General features: G+C 40.9%; 1 protein-coding gene across 5 annotated transcripts in view; it reads right to left on the minus strand.

Annotated features, from left to right (window-relative positions):
- LOC147579914 (uncharacterized) overlaps positions 1 to 15,848 on the minus strand; it is a 149,294-nt gene that overhangs the window by 21,405 nt on the left and 112,041 nt on the right. The window contains exon 1 of one of the 5 annotated variants that reach the window (XR_015252314.1): positions 6,360 to 6,587. The exons of 3 other annotated variants lie outside the window; for them this stretch is intronic. The gene's annotated coding sequence lies outside the window, so the exon portion shown is untranslated. Of the gene's footprint in view, positions 1 to 6,359; positions 6,588 to 15,848 lie in introns of those variants that run through there. One more of the 5 variants, XR_015252311.1, reaches the window with a different exon arrangement.

Below are 15,848 nucleotides of genomic sequence, written 5' to 3' on the forward strand. Positions count from 1 at the left end.
TCCCTCATCACTACCACCAACCTTCAATCCCATCCCTATTCACTTGCTTCTAGTATCAAAAAAAGGTCTAGATGAGACAGAAGTAAGTTAAGAGGCATTTCAGTCTCTCTCTCCCCAGAGAAGTTTTCTTTACAGAGGGAAGTAGAATAGGTGAAATGCAAGGGTTTGGGGCTTCTTTGTTTTATTTTGTTTTTTTAATTTTTCTTTTCTTCCCCTGAAGTCGTCTACAGACTAAAACATTATCCCAGAATTTCTTCCCTTTCTAGAAAATGGTCTACCTAGAAAAAAAATAATGCAGATTTTTTTTTTTTACTACTGCTAAATCCATGCTTCTGTGATATTGTCATATTGTACAACTCCCTGCCAGTTGATAACTGAATATAGAATGATACTTAAACACACAGTAACAAAGATACTGCTCCCTAGTTTATACCAGCTGTCCTAAGAGTTGTTTCAATATCACAGGGACTGTGCTCTACCTTCAGGCAACTAGGTATTCAAAATGTAAGATTATAAATTCTCCTGGAAAACAATTCCACTCTTCAGATATTTTTGTTCACACATGAGTTAGGTAATACTGATGAAGGAGCATAAGGCAAGCTGAAGGCAAGGCACCAAGCTCCCAACCCCCGCCCCCCCCCCCCCCCCCCCCCCCACAATGGGATATGTGTGATATTCCTTAGGCACTCCAGACTGCCCAAGAACAAAGGAAAGGACTGAAAAGAAATGGTTGAACTGATAGAGATCACAGGACCTGAGTCTCCATCAGTTTACAAATATCTTAGGGAATTACAAGAAAAAGGCAGGCAATCTTATCAATAGCCTAATCTCCAGGAACTCCCTACTGTCTTAATGATAAGGCCTCCAGTAATCTGTGAGTCTTCTTTAGCATATGGAAATCCCTTTAAGAAATTTCCTCTTGACTTTATCTCCCCCAACTCCACAGTATATAACCAGTCACTCTTCACACCCCCAGTGCAGCTCTTTCTGCCCCTGGGTCTTATCCCCGTGTTTTAGTTGCTTTAATCAGCTCTGGACCCCCATTACTCCAAAACCCCATCAATACTAACAGCAGATATAACTATAAGACAGTTATCTATTTACTAAAGATGCAAAATAAATTTGATATTTTATAGCAATCCTGAATAAATCCAGATATAGTTAGAATACATTGTTTTTCAAATCTTGTTTTCTCATTAGTCTTTTTAAGATTTTATTTTGAAGTAATAACTACTTTTTTTTCAAAAAAAATTTTTTTTAATGTTTTTATTTATTTTTGAGACACAGAGAGACAGAACATGAGCAGGGGAGCGGCAGAGAGAGAGGGAGACACAGAATCCGAAGCAGGCTCCAGGCTCTGAGCTGTCAGCACAGAGCTCGACGTGGGGCTTGAACTCACGGAGTGTGAGATCATGACCTGAGCTGAAGTCGGACGCTTAACTGACTGAGCCACCCAGGCACCCCAGTAATAACTACTTCTAAAGCGGGACTCAACTCATCACCCTCAGATTAAGGGTCACATGCTCCACTGACTGAACCAGACAGGTGCCCCCTCCCCAATCTTTTTAAAGATGTTAGTATTTTCTCACTAGTCTTAAATCAACTCAACTATTATTGCTAAAATTTCATATCTCTTCTTGTTTTTTAAAAGCCTATTGATGAAGTTTGGGGGTGATGGTAGGGTAGTCTGGAACTGACAGCCAAGAAAGAATTCTTGAAGACGTCTTTGGTGCAAAAAGGTGATTTTATTAAAGCGCTGGGATAGGACCCATGGGCCAAAGAGCTGCACTGGGGTCATGACTATATACCGTCAGGTTGGCAGGGAGTCAGGGATGGAGTAAGTCTCTAAGGTGTTTTGGAAACAAGGTTTCCAGGACCTTGAGGTAGGGGAAATACCAATTATTACTGTTTCATGAAGCCTCAGTCATGAGACCCTTCAGATGTATATCAGGAGGACTTAAGCTTGGAGTATGATTGCCAGCATATTTCTTGGGGCAGTTGAGATAAAGGAAGTAGACTTACAGGATCCTGGAGGTTGGGATAAGGTGAAGCTAAGATTCTCTTTTGCCCCAGCAAAGTATCATCATCTAGGCAGCTGAGCTCCTAGAAGGAGGTCACTTTGCCCAGTTTCAAGGACTTGTCAATGGGCCATAGCCAGTAAGGGAATTTAACTTTTCATTTGCTTTAGTTTCCCACATCACCCTGGCAAGCACTTAAACCCCTTTCCTTTGATCCTGGGTAGCCAGGAGTGTCTGAGGACTATCACACGTATCCCACCTGGGTGTGGCGGGGGTTGCTGTTAGCCTGTATTTTGCCCTCAGCTTGCCTCATGCTCCCTCATAACTATCACATCTGACTGTGAATATGAGAAATTTTAGCAAGGAGATATAATATGTGTTCCTCTCTCTTCTCTAGTTGCTTGCTCTCAGGTCCAGCCCTTGCCCTTTCCCTTCTCTGCTCTTTATCACAAGAGATCACTTTTCCCAAACCTGCTCACCCTGTATCTCCCCCCATAAGTTTGGCCATTGAGGAGCACTGGTGAGTGTTCAGAGGAGGGAGGGGACAGGCAGAGATTTCTTCCCTCCCATCTCTGGCAGGGGATGTCTCCATGGTGGCTCAAGCTCCCATGGAGCAGCCCCTCCCTCCAGGGCCCTGGCTCCAGCCCCCAGGGGCAGCCCCAGCTTCGGGCTCTGATGGCACCGTTTCTTCCCAAAGTCCCCTCTGCACTAGAGGAGGGAGTGGCCTCTTGCTGTGCTAACTCTGAGTTGCTTCACTGTCCGCAGGGCTTCTCAGCCTCAGCTGTTCAATCACCTGTGTAACCAATTCCTTGCATTAAATCCTCTTTCAAACAGCGGTTTCTATTTTTCTGCCTAGACCCTCACTGATACAAACACAGTAGAACTCTTTGTAAATACTCCTCTAAGGCTTCAGGTATATGTCATTAATCCAATGTGTACACTAGCATGTCAGTTTTAACTACGAGCAGACATGCCCAGATTTAGTCGTATTTTCTACCTACAGCAGCTATCCCTCCAATTTTTATCACCCTGGTCTGATGCCAGAGAGTCCCATTTTGCAAATTCATTTTGAGTTACCTATACTGCCTTCCTTCAAAAATATTTTGGGAAGACCAAAGCTTAGCATTTGGTCATAAACCTGTATTTTAGCCAAATCAAACTATGATTCAGGAGTTAAAAACAGGTTTTAAATAGCCTCTAAAGCTACTTGTATTGCTTCTTTACAGAAGGGTTCAAGGGGAAAAACCGTTTTGTAAGCTTCAAGAGCCTTTTTGTTTTACATCATTTTCCTCCAACATTTAATTTTAAGCCTACAAAAAAGGGATATAATAGTATGATAAATCTACATATAATCTTTGCCTGCATTCACCACTTGATAGCATTTGAGCAATTTGCTTTTTTCTCTCTCTGAACCGTTTGAAAGTAAGTCGGAGGCACTGTGACATTTCACTGCTAAAGAGTTCAGCATGTATTCTCCAAAACCACAATACCATATTCATGCCCAAGAACTTGAACAATGTAGTCCATTCTAACTTCCTGAATGTACCAAAAATGTGGTTGATAGCTCCCCACCCCCCCCCCCCCCAATAAATCTTTAAAAAGGAAGAATTACGCTAATGCAGCTAATTGGCTGACACAAAAGAATGATGCACAAATGTGTGTGTCAGTCAGGTCACTTATGTCATGTACATATTTGTATATCCAGTGAGCAGAGAAAAGTTAAATCAGCTAATTTTGCTTCTCCTAAATAATTTTGATGAAAACTCTAAACATGAAGGTATCACTGCTGATTCATTTAACTTTGATCTGGAGATAATCTACTCCATATGTTTACACTATGAATCTGGACAAACAAAACCGATGTGTTTTTCTTTTAGTTTTACCTCCCTGACCCTTTCTTTGTAGGCTTTGACCTAACATTGATTGGTCTATTAACTATACATTTAACAATGATACACCCTACTCAGTATTTTCTTGCATCAGTGCAAGAAGGTTCCTTGCACTTCAGAGACAAGATATTTTTCCCTCTGTAGATGGGTCAATATTAATTTCCCATCCTGTAACTGGCATTCTTGTGAAAATATGGAGACTATTTAGATTGGAAATGTCTTTTGAGCTCCTGCCTAAATTCCTTGAACTATTTGCTTATTCTGGATGAAGAGTGTCCTAGACGGCGAAAAGAAGCAGCCAAAAACTCTTCTAATGTAAGCTAGTGGCGTTTGTTTTCACACAATGACAGCTCTCTAGATTGCACATTAACGTGAGTCTTAGAAGTGGCCTATCCTTGCTCTGGCAACATCTAGTTTATAGGCTGTGCCCGATTGTTTCATTGATATTTCCCGCTTTTCCCATAAAATTCTGTAGGGGCCAAGGACAGGCTGCCCCAAGGTGGGCCACTTGGGCATCAAGATTACTCTAAATTAAAAGCAATCAAAACCCAGCAGGTTCAGGAAAAGCTCTTTATCTCCCCTTCAACTGCCTAAATTTACATTGGACAGGAGAGCCTGTACCAGGAATAGAGCTAGGAACAGAGATTCTTCTTTACCTGAGAAACGTATTTGCACAACAGGGCAACCTTTGTTTACCACAATCTCTTCTCACCTTCCTGCTATTAGCCTTCCTCCCCTTTGGATCTCTAGACCCCTACTCCTCTCTTCACCTCAGGATGTCACAAATAAGCTTCCCGTTGTCTGACTCTCTTTGGAATTTCATGTGTGTGGACTCCCCACAGATACGAAGTAAATTTGATTTTCTCCTGTTAATCGGCCGGTCTCAGGTAAATTTAATTCTTGATGGTCCAGCTATCAAGAAATTTGGATAGAGGAAAGTTTCTTCCTCCTCAATAGTTGGGACTATTTGGCAAGATACTTGGACTCGTTGCACATGGCTTGTCCCTGACACAGCTGTAGCGATCCTTGGGAAATCTGGCAAACAGCCAGCAGAAGGTAAGATTTCTTACCATATTGGTCTCCTGAGATCTCTTGGTCTCCTGAGATCTCTATCTGTGGAGTCCTGTGGAGTGAGAGTAATCAGCGTTCTTTTTCTTTCTTAATTTAGATTAGCAGGAGAAAATACCTGTGGAACTAGTTCCTCAGGTTTAGCAACTCTTGGGAAATTTGGTGGAATACTGATCAATTTCCTCTCCCAGATAAGTCCTTTTGTTTTTCTTTGTCTATGTCTTTTATGTCATTTGTCATAGAAACTTTGCTGTGGGTTCATGGGCACAAGAGGTAAAGGCTGCTGCCAAGGGACATCCTGGAAGCCCAAGCCACGGGTAAGCACGGGTAGAGTACTTTCCCAGCTGTTAGAACACTGATCACCTAACTTGAAGACTCCCATGTTAGGATAAGTTAGTCGTGGAATGGATTAGATTGACACTAGGTCACCTGCCAACCTCAAAATTTCCGTGCAGCCTGGTGCACTGTAAAACAGCACACAATACCCAACCCCATAGTATACCCTTCCCAGGTATTAGTTTGGTTACAGGAGATCCAAGGCTTGCTTAGAGCTGCTAATGTGCATATAAGAAAAAGTGGATGAGATTTTCCCTTTCATTTTGTTCTATGCCCTAAGAGTTTGTCTTTGTGACCAGTGATAACCATGAGGGAGCTTGGGGTAAGCTGAAGGCAAAATATAGGCTGGCACCCCCCCACACCCCCCAGGAGGAATATTCTGACACTCCTGGCTACCCAAGAACAAAGGAAAGAGGTTTAAGTGCTTGCCATGGTAATATGAGAAACTAAGGCAAATGAAAAATTAAATTCTCTTACTGCCTGCAGCCCATTGACAAATCCTTGAAACTGGCAAAGTAACTTCCCTCAAGGAGCTCAGCTACCTGATGATGACACTTTGCTAGAAGCAAAAGAGAGCCTTGGCTTAACATAGTCCCAGCCTCCAGATCCTGTAAGTCTACCTCCTTTATCTCAACTGCCCCAAGATATATGCTGGCAATTATGCTCTAAGTTTATGGCCCCCGATAAACATCTGAAGGGTCTCATGACTGAGGTTTTATTAAATGGTAATAAATGGCGTTTCCCTAGGAACTGCTAGCCCCCCTCAAGCTCCTGGAAACCTTGCTTCCAGAGTTCCTTGGAGACTTACTCTATCCCTGACCCCTCCCAACCTGAGAGTATACAATGACTCTCCATCTTGACCCCAGTGCAGCTCTTCCTGCCCACGGGTCCTGTCCCCAGGCTCTAATAAAATTACCCTTTTGCACCAAAGATGTCTTCAAGAATTCTCTCTTGGCCATAGGCTCTGGACTCCACGAACCCCACCATCACACCAAAACTTCATCAATAATATTCTTTTTGGTTTCCACCATCCAGAAGATGCACTTACCAGGGTGCACTTTGCAGGCCAGTTGAATAGGGTTCCGAGTCTCTGGACATGCCAGCTCTTAGGGGTGTTTGTCATGAGAGGTCACAGGCCATAAGTTCCTTTGTTCTCTCAGCCTTCATTGCTTGTCAGTGCTGGAAAGTCCCATTTGGGTAGTGGAAGCAGAGAGTTAGAGGTTCCCAGAAAACGAAAGATGAGTCATAACTCTCATGACCTAAGACAAGCCATTTTAGGCACCCAGCTATCTTCCGTGATTCTTGTATGCCCTACCAGCTCTTCCTAGAGGGTGTCAGAATTCTAAATAAATGCAAAAACCTCAGTTGTTAAGGATTTTAAAGGAACAAAAGGAATGCAAAAATGAATAATCTCTACCAGGCCAGGAGATAGCCTAACCATATCAGAGACAATAAATCAGTGGTAACCACACCCCACCCCCCACCTCAAAGGTAAGCAAGACCCCCTGCAGTCCTTTCCTGAGACAGTTGACAAATTAACTGACAGTTGACAGTTACCTTTGCCTCCTTACAACGTTAAGGCCTCAGTCCCAGGAGGAGCAGAAGCTTCACTACCATGACCCAGTATGTACGTACAGGCATGTTTTCCAAGCACGCCTGTGCAAACTCATGCCCACTTTAAAGACAATGGCGAAGCTCCCCTTCATGAATATTCATCCTAAACCCTAAATAAAAAGAACCCACTCAAGGTGCGGGCAGCACCTGGGTGCTCAGTTAGGCATCCAACTCTTGATTTCAGCTCAGGTCATGATCTCATTGTTGGTGAGTTCAAGCCCCGAGTCAGGCTCTGTGCTGACTCCCTCTCTCCCTCTCTCTCTCTCTGCCCCTCCCCTGCTCGTGCTTGCTCTCTCTCTCTCTCTCTCTCAAAAATAAATAAATAAGGGGTACCTGAGTGGCTCAGTCAGTTAAGCGTCCGACTTTGGCTCAGGTCATGATCTCACAGTTTGTGGGTTCGAGCTCCGCATCGGGCTCTGTGCCCACAGCTCAGAGCCTGGAGCCTGCTTCAGATTCTGTGTCTCCCTCTCTCTCTGCCCCCCTCCTGTTCGCACTCGGTCTCTCTCTCAAAAATAAATAAACATTAAATAAATAAACATCAACAACAAAAAAAGAACCATGCTGAATCCTGCACAGGGAGTCATTTGCTGTGACATTTTTATTTCCTTTGTGTGACTCCACCTGGTGTGCTCTCCTCCTGTGACTGACCACGGAGCAAATTCACCTTAGTTCGGGTGCAGCGGCATCTGCCTAGTGTCATAGATTAGCAGGTCTGTAACTGGAGGTGTCTCGCGTTTTCGTGGGAGACCGGAGACACCACGTTCACTAAACCATCCTTACCGCCTGTGCAACAAATGCTGTTGCTTTCTTAGACTAATTCTGGTTGTTAACTTTTGGATCGTGGGGTCTGCATCCCCTGTGCCCTCTCTCTGGATGCCTCTTGCATCTTCGGTTAAGTCATTGAAAGGCTTATTGGTTTGAGTTGCTATTAGGAGATCACACTTGTCAATGGCCAGATGATGAATCCTTTAAATTGGACATATTTAAAATATATATACATCCTTTATAGATAGCTCTCAATTGTCTTCTTAGTATAATGGCCTGCCTTAGGGACTCCTTTGACAAGATAAAAGAACAGACATTAGACTTAAGATGAAAATAAATATGGGGCGTCTGGGTGGCTCAGTCGGTTAAATGTCTGGCCTCAGCTCAGGTAATGACCTCACAGCTTGTGGGTTGGAGCCCCGCATCAGGCTCTGTGCTGACAGCTCAGAGCCTGGAGCCTGCTTTGGATTCTGCGTCTCCTCCTCTCTCTACCCCTCCCATGCTCATGCTCTGTCTCTCTCTCTCTCTCAAAATTAAATAAACATTTAAAAAAACAAATGTTCACATCCAACGTAAATTCCCCTTCTTAAAATCCAGTTCCATCTGCCTTTGCTAACTTCCCCTTTCCCTAAGGGATTTACAAAGAGCACTCTGGCCAGTCTCTAGGTTCAAAGTATACAGGTAGCTCATGTAAATGCTGAAAGCCAGAAAATGAATTTAGCAAAAGCACCCAAGACTGGCAGTAGGCTTGTTTGCTCCTACCTCCTAGGGCTCTGTAACCAGGCTGTGACAGCCTCGGGCATTAAAAAAAAAATTAAAAAATTGAAAAAAATTTTAATGCTTATTTATTTATTTGGAAAGAGAGCCAGCAAGTGAGTGAGCAGGGGAGGAGCAGAGACAGAGGGAGAGAGAGAATCCCAAGCAGGTTCCACACTATCAGCGCAGAGCCCAGCATGGGGCTCGAACTCACAAACCATGAGATCATGACCTGAACCATCAAGAGTCGGATGGTTAGGGGCGCCTGGGTGGCTCAGTCAGTTAAGCCTCTGACTGTTGATTTGGAAGGCTAATGTTCAGGAGCTCACAGAAGCCAAGGTTGAATTGTGTAACCAGAAAGAAAGAAGGCTTTTGTTAAAATGTTTTATACAGATGAAGGGGTTCAGGACAGGACCCCTCAGAATGTGCCACCTCAGCCTGTGGGTTATTTTGAGCTGAAGGCACTTGAGACTCTATGGCTCAAGAGAAACTTTTGTCCCTCCCTTAACCACACAGAAAATTCTAACTTGGGGGTCTTTCCCAGAAAGAGTTATTAACAGAGATAAGTTTTATCTGAGTGGCCATCTGTGTGGCAGGGCAAGCATCTCATTACCAAACATCTGCTCTTATTGCCCTGTGAAGTGCATTCTTTCCTCTGAAATCCCAGGCCTTGAACCCTTTCTCCTCAGTTCAGAGTGACATAAACACCTCCTCTTGACTGTCTTTGGAATTTCCATGCCTATGTGGACTCCCCATTCCCATGCCTATTAAATTTGATTTTTTCTCGTTAATATGATTCTTAGTCCAGCTAGAATGACCTCTGAGGACACAGGAATACTTGCTCCCGGACACAAACTTTACATAGGTATAAATCTTTTTATTCCCATTTTAGTTAAAAATCTCCTGATATAAAGAAGCAAATTTAGGGGTGCCTGGGTGGCTCAGTTGGTTGAGTGTCCGACTTTGGCTCAGGTCATGATCTCACAGCTTGTGAGTCTGAGCCCCATGTTGGGTTCTGTGCTGACAGCTCAGAGCCTGGAGCCTGCTTGGGATTCTGTGTCTCCCTCTCTCTCTGCCCCTCCCCTGCTCATGCTCTGTCTCTCAAATAAATAAAAACATTAAAAAAAAATGAAAACAAAAAAGAAACAAATTTAGTTTCGAAGGTAGGCCAGCCTCTTGATAGTCAGGCTGTTATCCAGTTCTTTGGAGAATTAGAAACAACTGTCTTTGTCTTACAAATCTCTACAAAACCAGAAATGCAAGTATAGAAGCAGGTCAAAGCCCACCTATGTTTACCAATCTCCAAACTTCATCTATTCCTCTCAAAATGCTTGTAGATAGTATAAAAGATCAGGATATTGGAACAAAATTGTCCTGTATTTAAGAAAAGGAAGGTAAACTTTAAATTTTTTTTTTCAACGTTTTTATTTATTTTTGGGACAGAGAGAGACAGAGCATGAACGGGGGAGGGGCAGAGAGAGAGGGAGACACAGAATCGGAAACAGGCTCCAGGCTCCGAGCCATCAGCCCAGAGCCTGATGCGGGGCTCGAACTCATGGACCGCGAGATCGTGAACTGGCTGAAGTCGGACGCTTAACCGACTGCGCCACCCAGGCGCCCCAAGGAAGGTAAACTTTAAATAGCAATTACCCTGAAGCTCAAGAAAAAACAAAGTTTTTACATTCTTTCTCTGTCGCTTGAAATAAAAAATCTGATCATGTCTTTGAAACATAAATAAAGTGGGGCACCTGGGTGTCTCAGTCGGTTAAGCGTCTGACTTCGGCTCAGGTCATGATCTCACAGCTCCTGAGTTCAAGCCCTGTGTCGGGCTCAGTGCTGACAGCTCAGAGCTCAGAGCTCACTTCGGATTCTGTGTCTCCCTCTCTCTCTGCTCCTTCCCAGATCAATCTCTGTCTCTCTCTCTCCTTCAAAAATAAATAAAAACATTAAAATAAAAAAAAAAAAAAGAAATGTAAATAAAGCCCACAACCACCTGCCTGAAGAAAAAAAAAAATGGAGGAGGTGGGGAAAGACCTTTTAAAAATACAAACTGCTAAAAGGGCTTTTTTTTTTTTTTTTTTTTTTTTTTTTTTTTTTTGCCAAAGCTCTGGCACTTCTGGTAAGAGGCTAAGATGTCCTAAAAAGTCCACCTTGGAGAAAACTTGTGTACATGCTCTATGTGTTTATGATGTAAATTTCTTTCTTTTTTTTTTTTTTTTTTTAATCACAGAGAGAGAGCAAGTATGAGCAGGGGAGAGGGCAGAGGGAGAGATGTGGGGCTCGATCCCACGACTCTGGGATCATGACCTGAAATGAAATCAAGAGTTGGATGCTCAACCAACTGAGCCACCCAGGCAGCCCCTATGATGTAGATTTTCTACCCTCATCTTCTCTAGGACCTAAAAGCCACTCTGTTTTGTGTGTGTGTTTTTTTTTTTAACATTTTTATTTTTGAGAGAGAGAATGTACCGTGTGCACATGTAAGTGGGGGAGGGGCAGACAGAGGGGGAGACAAAGGACCTGAAGCAGGCTCTGTGCTGATATCAGAGAGCACAACATGGGGCTCAAACCCATGAACCTCCAGATCATGACCCAACCCAAAGTCAGATGCTTAACCAACTGAGCCACCCACCAGACACCCTGAGCAACTCTTTGAAATACAAATTTTAGGGAAAAGTTTTCCATCGGGGAAGGGGGGCAGGGGGGAAAACGGAGATATTTGGAAATGGGGCCTATAGTGTCCTTGCCACAAATGTTAGTGAAAAACAAAAGCTCTAAGATTTTTGTTTGCATGTGTCTATTTGTGTGTTCATATGTCTTGTAAATGTGAGATATTTTCTCTACCTCCAGATAGTATTGCTAAAATTAATTTGTAAAAGAGCTCCATTAGGGTTAAGCATCTGAATCTTGATTTCAGCTCAGGTCATGATCTCAGTTGGTGAGTTCAAGTGCTGCGCTGGGCTCTTCGATGACAGCACGGAGCCTGCTTGGGATCCTCTCTCTCTGCCCTTCCCGTGCTTTTTCTCTCTCTCTCAAAATAAATAAATAAACTTAAAAAAATAAAAAGAATGGGTACTGCATTCAAAAAAAGAAGAGCTCTATTTAGTTGTTTTGAAGGCAAGGACTTACAAGAATTGGGCATTTTAAAACTCAGAAAAATAGAAACTAATGTTTTTCAAGTTCATGTGATCTCAGAAAATATTCAATATTAAAGCTATCTTATTAATTTATTTATTTAAATTTAAATCAAAGTTAGTTGACATATAGTGTAATAATGATTTCGAGAATAGAATTTAGTGATTCATCACTTACATAGAACACCCAGTGCTCATCCCAACAAGTGTGCTCCTTAATGCCCCTTGCCCATTTAGCCCATCCCCCCCATTCACAACCTCGCCAGCAGCCCTTAGCCTGTTCTTTGTATTTAAGAGTCTCTTATGGTTTGCCTCCCTTTCTGTTTCTATATTCTTTTTGCTTCCCTTTCCCTATATTCATCTGTTGTGTTTCTTAAATTCCACATATGAGAGAAATCATATGATATGTATTTCTCTGACTTCACTTATTTCGCTTAGGATAATACACTTTAGTTCCATCCACATTGCTGCAAATGGCAAGATTTCACTCTTTTTAATTGCCAAGTAATATTCCATTGTATATATCTTTATCTATAGATATAGATATATACACACCACATCTTCTGCATCCATTCATCAGTAGGTGAACATTTGGGCTCTTTCCATACTTTGGCTATTGTTGATAGCGCTGCAATAAACATTGGGGTACATAGGCCCCTTCGAATCAGCACTTCTGTATCCTTTGGATAAATACCTAGTAGTGATATTAAAGTATTTTAAATTTGGCTTATATAGATATGTCTTTAGAGTAATCAGCATTAAATATAAAACTTCTATTCTGCCTGTATTTATTGAAAGTCAAATAAGTTCATTTTTTGTAACTGAACTAATGTGAGTTCACTCCTTGGTGAGTTACAGATAGAAACTATACCAGGTGGAGTTGTGGCAAAAAGGAAATTTTATTTGCAGCAAATAAGGGGATCACAGGGAATAACTTCCAAAGCTGTGACTCCCTGCATGAAGTTGGATAAGTTCCTTTTATTTAGGTTAGGACTAATATTTAGATAGGAAAGACTTGTTATCATATGTAGAGGCAGGCATAAGGTTCCCATGCATCTTAAGGAAACATGTCTATACACACATTGTATGTTATGTAAATGAAGCTTGGGTTCCTCTTCTGTTCCTCCTTAGGTGGAGATTTTAGTACTATAACGAGGGCAAGAAAGTTGTCGATCATTCTGGAGGTCACTCCAGAGGGTTCAAAAGGGTCTGAGTGGTCTGGGCTGTTGGAATTCTTTGTCCTGGCAGCTGTTATTGCTTGAGGGGTAGTTCTGGTTTCCATAATGGGAACGCTGGCATAACAGTTCACAACTGCTTACTACTTAGTTTTTACTAGAAATTAAGATTTCCAAGAGTTAAGAATTCTAATACATGTAATTTAGGCCTACTGGAAATAATAAGGGAATGTCTTTGCATGGAAGGAAAATAAGATATGTGTGTTTGGTAAGAAAAAGTATAAGAAATAGAAATACATATTTGTTGAGAAAAAAGAAAAATTGTCCTAAAGTGAGGCTGGTTATTCAAAGAGGGAAAACTTAGGATAAAATCTGAATGTAAAAAAGAAAGTTGTAGAAGGTTTACAGAGAAGATATCATTGGAAAGGAATTTCATGTGTGGTCAGTACTGACTAAGGTTAGGATATATTTAAGTAAATGAATTTGTTTTAATATCGAAAGTCCATTGGTGGGATGCTGGGTGGCTCAGTCCGACTGTCCGACTCTTGGTTTCAGATCAGGTCATGATCTCAAGGTTCATGGATTGGAGCTACACTGGGCTCTGTGCTGACAGTGAGAGCCTGCTTGGGATTCTCCCTCCTTCTCTCTCTCTACCCCTTCCCAGCTTGCTCTCTTGCTCAAAAAAAGAAATAAAAATAAAAAATTAAAAAAAAAAAAACAAACAAACAGAAAAGTAGACTGGTGCAATATTAAATTTTGCTTGCTCTTTGTGAAAAGAACAAAGTTTTCTTGAACTATTGGTCTGCTGTTAATAAGGAATTGTAAACAAGTTTTTCCTTACCTTTAAAGTTATCTGCCTAGAAAACAAAGTTATTTGCCAGAATTATTTCCTATGTTTATCAGGTCTCTGATTACTCAAGAAAACTGAGTTCTAACATTAAAAGAGCTAAATTTTGCTCACAACTCTGTAATGTTCTGTATTTGCCTTTGGTATCTTTTATTGTCATTTTGGTTAAATGGATAATTACTGTTGTTGCATAATGATTTGTGATTCTGTTTAATCAAATGTTCAAACCTTTTGATATTTTTTGACATAATTCTCAAAATCAAATTCTAAAAAGAAGTATTTTGACTACAATCTAATTGAAATGTTCCAGAGGGTCCCTTGAACATTTCAATGATTTTGTGAGAGGGGGTATAGCTCATTGGTAGAGCATTTGACTGCAAAGATTTTGTGAGAAATTAAACTGATTACTTATTTGGTACATTAAATTACATATGAAGCATTGTCAAATAAGTGATATTAATCCTCTTAGATTATATTTGTGTAGATATATTATTAAAATAAGTATTTTTAGAAATTGAATGAAAAGTCCTAGAAATCTGATTCCTAGTATGTTATTATCTTGAAATGTTGTGTGTCACAGAAATAACCAAATTTCCTTATTAATTGCATTGTAACGAACTCTAGTAAGATCTTTATTCATGGCCATTTAAAAATATTTTTTTTCTTTACATTTATTTATTTTTGAGAGGCAGAGACAGAGCACAAGTTAGGGAGGGGCAGAGAGAGGAGACAGAATCCGAAGCAGGCTCCAGGCTCCGAGCTGTTAGCACAGAGCCCGACGTGGGGCTTGAACTCACAAACTGCGAGATCATGACCTGAGCTGAAGTCGGATGCTTGCTTAACCGACTGAGCCACCCAGGCGCCCCACTCATGGCCATTTTTAAGTCTTTTATTGTTTATAGACTGTTACACTTTTACTCAGATGCTTTTACAAAAGCTTCCTGCAAATGTGTTTCATTTTCAGTGAGACTGAGGGAAAGAACTGAGTACAAGCTGCTAATAACCTTAAGATTATAAAACTGAACTAGGTAAGAATTTCTGGGACTAGCAAAAAAAGTAGATTCAAACAAAACAAGAATTAACATGGTACTGAATGAACTGAGGAGGACAATTATGATTTTTATGACTTTTTGTTTGAAACATAATGGATTTTTTTTAATGTTTTGTTTTTCCAGTGTTAAGGCAATTTTAATCTTAAGCTAAATATACTTTTGTAAACATGTTGAAACATTTATCATTTTTTCTCCCTATGTGACCTCTCCAGAATTCAGAGACTTTCAGTATTCTTTTTTTTTTCTTTTTTTTGAGAGAGAGAGGGCTTGCACATCCATGCACCTGTATTCCTGCTTGCAAGTGGGCGAGGGGCAGTGGGAGAGAGAGAATCTTAAGCAGGCTCCACACCCAGTGTGGATTTACTTTCAAAATACATTTTTTTAATGATGGAAAAGCAAACAGAATGTAAATAAGTGTGAAACCCTGAGTTATTTAACTTTTTTTTTAGTTTTCTAAGGTAATGTTCTCCAGTGTCTGGTGTGTGTTCTTCACGGCTACACAAGACAATCCACTGGGGATATCAGAAGAAACTATCACATGTCTACTGATATTTTTATTTCATGCTGTGTATCTGTGTATTGGGGCACCTGGGTGGCTCAGTCGGTTAAGTGTCTGACTCTTGATTTTGGCTCAGGTCATGATCTCATGGTTCATGAATTCAAGCCCTACATCCGGCTTCCATACTATCAGTGTTCAGGATTCTCTGTCTCTGTCTGTCTGTCTGTCTGTCTGTCTCTTTCTCTGTTCCTCCCACACACTCTCTCTATATATAAAAAATAAACTTAAAAAAAATTCTGTGCACTATTTATAATATACATTATATATTACTATAGCAATATACATATGTAATGTAGAAATAAATAATATGCAAGATATTTTTTGAGAGTATTTTAAAGTTGGTTGACTTTGACTCAGTACCTTTTGATCTTATTTTGAGAATGCTGTGGGACAAACTTTCTTTTTCAAAAGGAACAAACTGAAATTATATCTAAAATATAAAATGTTAAATTATTGCATTTAGACTAGAAACCTTTACAATAATCATCAAATATACTAAAAATCACCAGAGTTCTATAAACATGCTAAATCAATGGTACTTATTTTTTGCAAATTGTTAAGATAATTATAGAGAATTTTTTAATGACATGAAAATAACATGAAGGAAAAATACCCCCAGACATCTAGTTTATCAT

The sequence above is a fragment of the Puma concolor genome, chromosome B3 (assembly GCF_028749965.1).
Source record: "Puma concolor isolate L17-30 chromosome B3, mPumCon1.1.hap2, whole genome shotgun sequence".
NCBI lineage: Eukaryota > Metazoa > Chordata > Mammalia > Carnivora > Felidae > Puma > Puma concolor.